Here is a 10,319-nt window from a genome sequence, read left to right on the forward strand (position 1 = left end):
GAAAAAACACAGATCTGTAGCCGAATTGGAAACCTAGATAGCTTCTTGGGTTCTATGATCTTGGTACGTAGTCGGCGGACAGCATGTTGGCAGAATGGAAAATAACTAGAAAAAACTGCTGAGAACTTTTGGGAATAAATGAAAGAAGACTGTCAAGAAACAACATGTTGGCCTCTAGTTTCACATAAGATGCCACAATCCCTATAGATATAAATCATGACGAAGGTTGTAAAAGGCATCACCATAATCAAAGAAGGCATGCATCAACGTCAAAACTTGTTTGTTTCAAAGAAATGGAATAGATTAGAAGTGCATAGCAGATCAAGATAGCTTGTCTTTGGTAAAGTTCAAAGTTATTTAAGAAATTAGGTGTGATGGGATTTAAATTTGATGGAAGAGTATTTCGGGGAGATAAATATTTTTATTATATTTTTATCTTGAGTCTAGGGTTTTTATTTTATTTTTCTATTAAGTACTATTAACCCTTTTCTAGTTTTCTAATTGGAATGGACATATATATATATTTGGCATTAGTATTTATAGAGTTTTTAAACATGTAAAACTTGAATGAATAAAAATTGAATATTTTAAATGTTTTTATATAATTATAATCTTCTTGGTTTTTAGGATTCTGATTAGTAATAAATCTTTTTATGCTTCTAATTACTCCAATTTGTATCAAAATTTAATGATTTTTAGTGATTAATTGCGTAGTAAGACACGTATGAAAGTATTCATGATGGAACAATACAGCCCGTACAAAATTTTTAGAGATCTATAATGAGATAACTCACATTTAAAAATATATATATATTGACTTCCCATTTGAGGAGATTATGCTCGAAGAACATAATGCTGGGTATTTTTATAACGGAGAATGATTTTCGCCTAGTAAGATTATACGCTCCACAAACAAGGGGAATCATGAAAACTATATGTAATTGGTGTGCAAATCATCATATTATTTCTTCCCAGTGAATTAAAATCAAGACCAATTTGAAGACTCTAAAACCACAACTAAACCCCATAACAATAAAATCTCTTAATTATTGATAAAATGGCATCTCACTTACATATCGTTGACAACATCTCGACGAAATTCTGCTGATAACTCACTTCTCCAGTCACTGTCTTCCATATGTTGACACCTCCAACTCCAATTTTCCTAATCCATAACAGGAAGAAGCAGAAATCATCAAGATTCATACACACATTACAGATTTACAAATGAAAAATCCATAAGAATTGGATGTTCTCAATAAATCAATTGCATAAAACAAATAAAAACATCAAACCATACATTTTGTTTTTTGAAAAACACACACACACATATTATAAACATCTTTTAGTGTCCTCTTACGTCCAACCCATACATTTTCACTTAATAAACCCTAAAAATCCCACAAAAACAGAATCATCCAAAACCTGAAAATCCATTTTTGAGGCATACCGTTTCCACGCGAAGAAAATGTGGTTTGTTTCGAAGCAACAGAAGCAATAAGATTTTGAAGATTTTCTCTTGAAAGCAGAAGAGCAGAGACGATATTGCGAGAGACTTGTGAGTCAAGGAAACGAAACAATACTTACGTTTTCTTCTGTTTTTTCTCCTGCTCGCTGTGAACTTGAAGAGGAGGGAAAATGGCCGGCTTTTATAGCAGGAGCCAGTGAGGGTAAGCGTTTAGATTTGGAAGCTTGGGCCCACTGATTAGGCTGTAACCTCTGTACTTATCCTTGCTCTTTTGGGCTGGAAATGGGATCACGCCAGGGGAGATTGAGTTGACGGTGTTCATCCCTCTCGAAGCCAATTGTAACTTCCTTATTTAAATGTTAATATTGGTGGGAGAGTAAGAGGATGTTTGTTGTTGTGTTTTAAAAATAGTTTTTAAAAAATATAATTTTTTAATTTTAAATTAATATATTTTTATATTTTTAAATTATTTTGATTTTTTGATTTTAAAAATAATTTTTAAAAAATAAAAAATATTATTGACATGCTTTTTCGAGTGAAAATAACTTTAAAAAATAATTATAATTACATTTTCAAATATATATTAAATTTTTTTCAGTGAAATTTTAGATGATTTAATGTTATTAATTATTTGTTACTTTTTTCTTGTGAATTAATTAAGTAGTTATGGAAAAATAAGTATATGGTATCCAAATTGTTAGTATTTGTTTACTGAAATTTTTAGCTGTCGATTATTTTATTTTAAAATTCTATCATAATCTTAATTCAAGTGGAAAAAGCATCATGTCATGCTAAGATATCTTTCCTTATATAAACCATACATGTATTTGCTAGAAATTGCTTTTCCATGACTTTCCTTATATTTAAACTCGAGATGATAATACAAAAAATAAATTCACTTATCATTTAAATAATTATATATAAAGAAATTAATTGTGCTTATCCCAACTCTTTCAAGCTTGGATTGTGATGACAATGAAAAAGATCAAGTTGATGGTGTCAATCTATCATCAAATATTTTTATTTTTGTTTTTATTTTTATTTGTCTTATTGATCATTAAAGGTGTGTTTGTTAACACGGTGATATGATATAATTTTTCTAATTGTTTTATAGATATTATTAGATTAGTTTTTTTGGTATATAGAATATAAGGCTTTATTTAGAAACGCAGAGCAACCACAAGTTTCGGATGAGTTGTTTTTTTGTATATAGAATCCAAGGCTTTATTTGGAAACACAGAGCAACCACAAGTTTCACTGCTACTCTTTGGTCCGGTTAAATGCATGCTAAGGTTAACCTAACACCGGAAAAATCATGGGAGTTTCATTCTGACTTGACCACGCGAAGCACATCCTCCTAACCATCGACCTAATTCCCTCATGATTTGGACCAACTAAAGAATTGCAGTAACTTTCCGGTGGGTGCTAGATGGTAAGTCCATGATGAGCAGTCTAGAACAGTTCAATACAGAAAAATATTGCCAGTTTAGAATGCTCGACGTGGTTGGATTGGTTTCGAATCATGCGGGAGCACACCCCTTCGGCCACCAGCGCAATCCCGACTAAGAGAATTATATATGGCAAGTTCTTGATGAGAATTGTCAGAACCAATTCAATGCAGAAAAAAACCAACTCAGAATGCTCTGTGTGATTGGAATGGTTTAGAACCACGTAGATAAAAGTTAATTTCACTACCAATACACGATGTGAAGAGATCCAAACATATTACAACAATGGTTTTATTGTCCAGGAAAGATTTGGATTTCTGTTCTGAGCTTGGTGGACGTTGAAAGATTTGGATTTCTGTTCTGAGGTTGGTGGACGTTGTGTAGTAATGGGGACTGTTCTGTGTATTGTTCTTTTGCTACTGCAGTTAAGGAGAAATGAATGCGAAGAAAGAGAAGGCTACAATGATATGAACGCAAACACAAAAACAAACGGGTTTTTTACGGTGGGTGGATGGTATATGGCGAGTTTATTATGAGAATTTTCGAAAATAATTCCACAGAAAAGAAAAGGGAAAATCAGAATACTTGTGATTGAATTAATTTTATTTCGAATTAGCACGTATTTTCTTTCATTTAGTGGTTATATATGGAGCCAACTTTTGAAGAGCTATGGTTTGACAGGCTTGAGTTTGTTCTGTCCATTAAACATGATAGAGAACAATAAATTGGTTGATTAAAATCAAATCAGGCATGCAAAAAAAAAAAAATCAATTAAACAAAACTAGGTTGGTTATTTATGATGTAAACCAAAGAGGAAAAATAAAACAAGAAAAATAGATTACATAGAACACACATCTGAAGAACTAAAAGCAACACTAATCTTCAGTCTCAGGCAGTAGCAGCAGCCCTACTCAGAACACTGAAGTGAAATCTTGAGTGATCATTGTCCTAATAGAGTCCAATTTCATCACCTTCAACCAGATTCCTCCTTTTGACGAAGAGCTCTGTCCAGCCATTAGTGAAAACATTGCTTTTAGGAGTTCTCCATCTTTTGAAGACCAGCTGATGCATGGTTTCAGTATTCATATCCCAAGCCCAGATCTTGTAACCAATGCTCTCATTGTTTTCTTGATTCGCCCCATCAGCCTGTTTAATTTGATCTTCATTCAAGAAAGGCAGGGCATGTTTCTCCGCTGAATCTACAGGCACAGGTAGCCTGCATAGATAGCTCAAGTCACTTGGTTTCATCTTCTTCTTGATCGTGAATGGATCATGATGATACAAACTTAGTTGAGTCGATACCCCACTAGACGCCTCCTCTAGCAAATCCCTTAGGCTATAAGACGACCTCAGCATCTTAAGACCCTTCTCTGCAGCTCTTCAGCAGACTCTTTGTTTCTTGAATCAGGACCAGAAGAATTCTTGGGAACCCAATTCTTATCAAAAGGCTTTAATTCCTTTAAAACCCTCCCTGGAAGTCTTGAATCAGCAATAGCACTAATTGAGGCGCTTGTTTCTGGCTTCTTAACCCAGCTAGGGTTCTCGCTGAAAGGTGGCAGCAACCCAAGTAACACTACTTCATTACTTCCCGAATCACGACCAGCAGGGTTAATCTTGTTAACCCAGTTGTCATTAGAAAGCCTTGGTTCCTTCAAAACCCTACCTGGAATTCTTGGAGAAACAATGGAACTAACTGCGCTGCTTGATTGTGACCGTAACCCGGCAAAAACTTCACTCTTGGCTTCTTGATGGTCACGTTCTTTTCTTTTATTCGAATTCTGTATTTTCTTGGCAGCAAAACGAGAACTAGAAACACAAAATCGTTGCTGTTTCTCCATTGAAGCAACAGAAAAAACAACGTTACACGGATAAGAACTGATCTTTTCTCCTCAAATGTTTGAGTTTGTGGATGCGAGCTAGTCTATATATATATAATGAAGTTATCCATTGTGGTATCCAGATTGAAGAAATCAATATGGAAATCAAAATCGAAATGTTTTCAGATAATTCAACGATAACTAACCTTTCGGTTTCCTCGCGCTCTTTCCCTACTCTTTGAATGAACTGTCCGTTGGGTTCCCCTGCATCGCACCATATGCTCTGCTCATCTTAGGTTTGGTCCATTCCTATAAATCGTCCACTTGCTAATAGTTCACTAATATCAACAGGGCAGATTGTAAGATTCGCTAATAGTTCACTAATATCAACTAATATCAACAGGGCAGATTGTAAGATTTTGAAGAAACAAATGTTCAGATATCTGAAAAATTGAAGTCATGGGTGTAAGCAGAATTGACATGAAAAGCGATTTGAGTCAACATCCGGATTAACCGTTTTAATTAAAACAGCAATGTTCTATTCTTTTTCTTCTTTATTTCAACGATATCAAGTTCGAGTTTGAATTTAGATTTGGCTCAGTTAATTATATAACTAAAAATCATGCCACATTAAACAGGCTTGATTATATATATATATATATATATATTTTTACATTTTAAAAATATTTTTTAAAAAAATTAAATTTTTTAATTAATATTTTTTTTAGTGTTTTTAATTATTTTAATATGCTGATATCAAAAATAATTTTAAAAAATAAAAAATATATTATTTTGATATATTTTTAAATAAAAAATACTTTAAAAAATAACCATAATCACACTTTCAACTAAAATCTATATCTCACATCACTCATTCAACTATTTCAAAAACTCACTAATTAGTTAATTTAATCAATGAGAAAAAAAAAAGGCAATAACATCCTAATGATAAAGCCAAAAGTGCATGGTGGAAAGTAATCTTTCTACGTAAAATAACTGGAAAGTACTAATATTTATTTTTATCCTTCTAAAAATTAAGTTGTTATGGAATTATATGAAGATACACCTTAAAAATATTATCTAAATAAATAAATATATATATATATATATATATATATATATATATCTCTGATTGTCAAATATATATTTAATTGTAAAGTTATTTTTCATCTATATGTAACATGGGAAATTGAGGATGTCTTATTAGTTGCAATATTTGATGTCGACGAAGAAACACCAAAGTTGCAAAATACACCATTTATCATCTGTATGTAACATGGAAAATTGGGGATGTCTTATTAGTTGCAATATTCGATGTCGACGAAGAAACACCAAAGTTGCAAAAGAAGCCATTTATGTCCTCAAGCCTTGAAGAAGAAATGGAAGCAGAATTTCTAAATCCACCATTAAGAGCATTCAAACTCTCCAATCTTAACCTATTAGTGGAAGTTTGTGTGTTCATCATGGTCTGCTTCGACAACCACCCACCAAGGCCAAAACGATGAATAAGATGACGGTTTGTGATTCAAGGAATCCATCCTTACCCCTGATTTATTAAAACATCTATAATAATTTGGTAATATAGTTTAATTGGTTAAATTTTAAGTTTATTTTTTAATAATTATAAATTTGAGTTTTTTTATGATTATTAAAGATTTAAATCATCGTTAACTTTAAGATCTATGAAATTAATTGAGATATGCATAAACTAATTTGGATATTCATTTTAATAAAAAAAATATATAATAAAAGTGTGTTACAAGGCTTGAATATAGATAGCATGGGAAATGCCTAGAAGTATCTGCATCCAACCCTTAACCCTTGTAAATAAAAACCCTAGATTTGTCTGATTTTAAATTCTCATTTGTTAACTGATTATTTGCATAAGAAAAGACTCCATTACTAGGGCAAAAAATATTGAGATCTAGCTTTGACCATCCATGAATAGAATCATCACTAGAAAGCTTCAAATCAAGCAAGACACAGGAACATAAAACTGATAAATTCTAGTTGCTGATAAATATATAGACAAGTTAGTAAAACCAGGGTTATTACCATAAATATATTATTTTATAATAGAAAATATATATACTAAGATATTACAATTACTCGATCCTTCTTTTTGTTAAAAAAAAAATCTTTAACAATATATATGATTACTTAATGGCATTATAATTATAGTATCGATAAGTCACATGATAATATTAAATATCTTTATTTGTTTTATCATAATATTTTATTTTATTATTCAATAACTTAACTAATTATTCACAATATTGTATTAGTTATTAATAATATTGTACAATTATAGTTCACAAAGTATTTTTTATATTTATAAAAATAAATACTATTTATTTTATTAAAAAAAAATATAAACTGTAAGGTAAATTTATCTAGTGTGATAAGATAACAATTAATCACAGTTCGCAATAGAGATATGGCAGCAAGATTTCTATGATTGATCATAGCAATAAAAGGATTCTTGTAATCCTATAATTCTATAGTTACTTGTAATATGGGCAACAATCACTTATATAATTAATATATATACACAATTAATAATAGAACCACAGTGTGTGGGTTTTCATTCTTTGCTTGCATATTCTTACATGGTATTAGAGCTTGAAATGAACTCCTCCACCTCCTTTGTTTTACCCATGCCTTCTACCCCTGAGTTTTCACAACCAAAACTCATTTACCTGACATCTCTATCAAGCTTATCTCAACTAATTATCTGTTATAGAAAGCTCAAGTCATATCAATTCTGAGAGGCCATGGTCTTCTTAGTTATATAACCAATGAGATTTCTTGTCCTAACTCAACCATTACTAGTGCAAATAGCACCTTGCAACCAAATTTAATAGCAGCAACTTAGCTACATACTGATCAATTGATCATTGGATGGATCAATAGCTTTTTATCATATGATCCTCTTTCTCAAGTCATCAATAGTGAATCTTGCTATGAGCTTGGATTGTCTTAGAGACTCTTTATAGAAGTCACACCCGAGTCCGTATACAACAAATAAAGGGAAAGTTGCAGACTCTCAACAAAGGTTCTTATTCCTTGAAAGACTATTTGTACAAGGCCAAATCTCTAGCCTTGTCACTTTGTGCTGCAAGCAAACCAATGGATGATGATGATCTCATTATTTGCATTCTGCATAGCTTAGGTTCTAAGTTCGATCCCATTGTTGCAGCATTTAATGCTTGTGATATGTTTCCTCCTTTTGAAGGCGTGATTAGCAAACTACATGATTTTGAAATCAGGTTTCACGATGCAAAAACTATTTCATCCAATGTTGCCTTTTACACAAACAGAAACCATTCTTATACAAAACCTCAAGAAAGCTCTAATATATATGACCATCCTAATGGCTATTCTAAAATGCAATTTTAGGGACATAACAAAAATGCTAACAACATACGACCTAGTGATACTTCATCTAGAACAAGACTGTCTTCATTCATTCGTACAGGTCACAGCTCTGGTCGCAGATGAGAAGTTATTACCTATTTTTGCTATAGTGGTCCAAAGTACAAAGCTGATGGTTGTTTTGCTTCAAATGATGAAGTTGTATAATATAAAGCTTTTGGTGTCATTCAAGTAAAAGACAATGCATAGAATAGTTGGTATCCTGATACTGGTGCCAACCAGCATATGACATCAAATCCTAGTGAGGTGCAAGGTATTGATTCCTACTCTAGTACTGATACTGTTATGGTTAGAAATGATAATGGCCTCGCTATAGTAGGTACATGACACACTAATATGCCTACCACTCTTAAGCTCAATAATATGCTAGTTGTTCCTGATATAAAAAAGAAACTGTTATCTGTATCTCAATTTACACTAGATAATAATTGTTACTTTTTTTTTTTATCCATGGGGATTCCTTCTCAAGGAAATGAGACAAAGCAAGTGATTCTTAAAGGTTCCATGAAAAATGGTTTATATCCCATCAATTTATGGTCGTTTCCACATTATTCCTTCAGTTTCTTAGCAAATAAAGTTCTAGGCAGCTTGTGGCATGCACGCCTTGTCCATCCTTATTCTCAAGTTATTAACAGACTGTCCCTACCATCATTGCATTGAAAAATTGATTTTTGTGAGAGTTATATGTTAGGCAAGTCTGCAAAGCTACCCTTCAATTCTCGAAAATCTTATTCAACTTTTTTTCTTTTGTATACATTACATACTGATGTTTGGGGGCCTGCATCAGTCTTCTCTTTTAATGGTTTTTTTTATTTTATTTGATTATTGTTGATGAATATTCTTATTACATATGGCTATTTTCTATGGCTCACAAATTTGATGGTGCAACTATATTTCCTATATTCATTACACAAATGGCAAATCAGTTCAATACATTTGTAAAAATTGTTCAAAGTGATGGTGGTAATGAATTCATTAACATGGTTCTGCAGAATCACTTTGCAGCTTATGGTCTAATCCATCGACTCTTATGTCTTGGGATACTAAAACAAAATGGTCTTGCTGAACGGTGATATCGTCATATTGTTGACGCAGGACTAACTCTAATGGCATATGCATATATTCCAACCAAAAACTAGACAACAACATTTTGAACTGCTGTGTTTTTTATTAATCACCTTTCATCTTCAACTATTAAACATAAGTCCCCTTATGAGCTTGTATTTGGGTCTTCACCCAATCTTGACTTCTTATGGGTTTTTAACTATTCTTGCTACCTTTTAGTGTCACCTTTTGATCGATTCAAGCTGGACCACAAATCAGTCTGCTGTGTTTTTATTGGCTACTTAGCCAATCATTAGGGATATTTTTGCCTTGAACCGCACTTTGATCATCTTTATATCATTAGACATGTCAAATTCAATGAGCTGCACTTTTCTTTCAAGACTACTGAAATTTCAAATTCAACTAATCTTAGATTATTTCAACTACAAACTCTTTCTAAGTGTCTTAAAAATAATACTCTTCCTCCACTACCAATCAGTTTGCCAACCAATGAAGTGTTTGCTATAAAGCCTATAACATATCAATCTTTAGAGTTTCAACCTTCAATTCACTTGCAGTCAGTTTTGCCCTCTTCCTCAACTGAGTCATCAACTCTTATTTTACCATCACGTGTTTATCCCATAGTTACACTTACTCAAATAGGCAACCTTAAATGAAAAATATTCTTTATAATTAGACATCCAATACTGGTGTGTTTTCTTACTGATCTTACAATATAGCCTTTAGAGCCTTCTTCATATCTTTAAGCTCTTCGACTTTCTCATTGAAAGAAAGCTATCCAAGATGAAATGGATGCCTTGCATGCCAATCACATGTGGACCTTGGTACGCAAGATATCAAATATGAATTTTGTTAGCAGTAAGTGGATATTTAAAGTTAAAACATAATCTTGGCATAATTGACAAATATAAAGACAGACTTGTGGCTAGAGGCTTTACTCAACTTCCAAGATTGGATTATGATGAAACCTTTAGTCCTGTTATCAAACCAGGAACTATTCGGTTAATTCTTAACATTGGTCTCTGTCACGAGAAGCTCATTCGGTAGTTAGAAGTCAGCAATACATTTCTTTATAATGATTTATTT

The sequence above is a fragment of the Populus euphratica genome, unplaced genomic scaffold (assembly GCF_000495115.2).
Source record: "Populus euphratica unplaced genomic scaffold, PopEup_1.0 scaffold87.1, whole genome shotgun sequence".
Classification (NCBI taxonomy): domain Eukaryota; kingdom Viridiplantae; phylum Streptophyta; class Magnoliopsida; order Malpighiales; family Salicaceae; genus Populus; species Populus euphratica.